Source organism: Aegilops tauschii, chromosome 6 (genome assembly GCF_002575655.3).
Source record: "Aegilops tauschii subsp. strangulata cultivar AL8/78 chromosome 6, Aet v6.0, whole genome shotgun sequence".
In the NCBI taxonomy this organism is placed as follows: domain Eukaryota; kingdom Viridiplantae; phylum Streptophyta; class Magnoliopsida; order Poales; family Poaceae; genus Aegilops; species Aegilops tauschii.
In genome coordinates this window covers 93,028,464-93,030,836 of record NC_053040.3, presented here as the reverse complement: position 1 = coordinate 93,030,836, position 2,373 = coordinate 93,028,464, and positions in this window count along the sequence as shown.

Below are 2,373 nucleotides of genomic sequence, written 5' to 3'. Positions count from 1 at the left end.
TCATCACGTGAGACGGACTAGTCATCATCGGTGAACATCTCCATGTTGATCGTATCTGCTATACGACTCATGTTCGACCTTTCCGTCTCTTGTGTTCCGAGGCCATGTCTGTACATGCTAGGCTCGTCAAGTCAACCTAAGTGTTTCGCATGTGTTCCGAGGCCATGTCTGTACATGCTAGGCTCGTCAACACCCGTCGTATTCGAACGTTAGAATCTATCACACCCGATCATCACGTGGTGCTTCGAAATAACGAACCTTCGCAACGGTGCACAGTTAGGGGGAACACTTCTCTTGAAATTTTAGTGAGGGATCATCTTACTTACTACCGTCGTTCTAAGCAAATAAGATGCATAACATGATAAACATCACATGCAATCAAATAGTGACATGATATGGCCAATATCATTTTGCTCCTTTGATCTCCATCTTCGGGGCACCATGATCATCTTTGTCACCGGCATGACACCATGATCTCCATCATCATGATCTCCATCATTGTGTCTTCATGAAGTTGTCACGCCAACGATTACTTCTACTTCTATGGCTAACGCGCTTAGCAATAAAGTAAAGTAATTTACATGGCGTTATTCAATGACACGCAGGTCATACAAAAAATAAAGACAACTCCTATGGCTCCTGCCGGTTGTCATACTCATCGACATGCAAGTCGTGATTCCTATTACAAGAATATGATCAATCTCATACATCACATCTTCTGGCCATATCACATCACATAGCACATGCTGCAAAAACAAGTTAGACGTCCTCTAATTGTTGTTGCAAGTTTTTTACGTGGCTTGTATAGGTTCTAGCAAGAACGTTTCTTACCTACGTAAAACCACAACGTGATATGCCAATTTCTATTTACCCTTCATAAGGACCCTTTTCATCGAATCCGTTCCGACTAAAGTGGGAGAGACAGACACCCGCTAGCCACCTTATGCAACTAGTGCATGTCAGTCGGTGGAACCTGTCTCACGTAAGCGTACGTGTAAGGTCGGTCCGGGCCGCTTCATCCCACAATGCCGCCGAAACAAGATAAGACTAGTAGCGGCAAGAAGAATTGGCAACATCGACGCCCACAACTACTTTGTGTTCTACTCGTGCATAGAAACTACGCATAGACCTAGCTCATGATGCCACTGTTGGGGAACGTAGTAGAAATTCAAAATTTTCTACGCATCACCAAGATCAATCTATGGAGTAATCTAGCAATGAAGGGAAGGAGAGTGCATCTACATACCCTTGTAGATCACGATGCGGAAGCGTTGCAAGAACGCGGATGAGGGAGTCGTACTGGAAGCGATTCAGATCGCGGTTAATTTCGATCTAAGCACCGAAGAACGGTGCCTCCGCGTTCAACACACGTGCAGCCCGGTGACGTCTCCCACGCCTTGATCCAGCAAGGAGAGAGGGAGAGGTTGGGGAAGACTCCATCCAGCAGCAACACGACGGCGTGGTGGTGATGGAGGAGCGTGGCAATCCCGCAGGGCTTCGCCAAGCACCACGGGAGAGGAGGAGGAGGGAGAGGGGTAGGGCTGCGCCGAAAGAGAGACGTTCTCATGTATCTTGGGCAGCCCAAACCTCAACTATATATAGGGGGGGAGGGGGCTGCGCCCCCTTTAGGGTTTCCACCCCCAAGAGGAGGCGGCCAGCCCTAGATCCCATCAAGGGGGGGCGGCCAAGGGGAGGAGAGGGGGGGGGGCGCCCCACTAGATGGGCCCTAAGGCCCATCTGGACCTAGTGTTTGCCCCCTCCCACTCTCCCATGCGCCTTGGGCCTTGGTGGGGGGGGGGCGCACCAGCCCACCTGGGGCTGGCCCCCTCCCACACTTGGCCCACGCAGCCTTCTGGGGCTGGTGGCCCCACTTGGTGGACCCCCGGGACCCTCCCGGTGGTCCCGGTACATTACCGATTTCACCCGAAACTTTTCCGGTGACCAAAACAGGACTTCCCATATATAAATCTTTACCTCCGGACCATTCCGGAACTCCTCGTGACGTCCGGGATCTCATCCGGGACTCCGAACAACATTCGGTAACCACGTACATACTTTCCCTATAACCCTAGCGTCATCGAACCTTAAGCGTGTAGACCCTACGGGTTCGGGAACCATGCAGACATGACCGAGACGTTCTCCGGTCAATAACCAACAGCGGGATCTGGATACCCATGTTGGCTCCCACATGTTCCACGATGATCTCATCGGATGAACCACGATGTCGGGGATTCAATCAATCCCGTATACAATTCCCTTTGTCCATCGGTATGTTACTTGCCCGAGATTCGATCGTCGGTATCCCTATACCTTGTTCAATCTCGTTACCGGCAAGTCTCTTTACTCGTTTCGTAACTCACATCATCCCGTGAT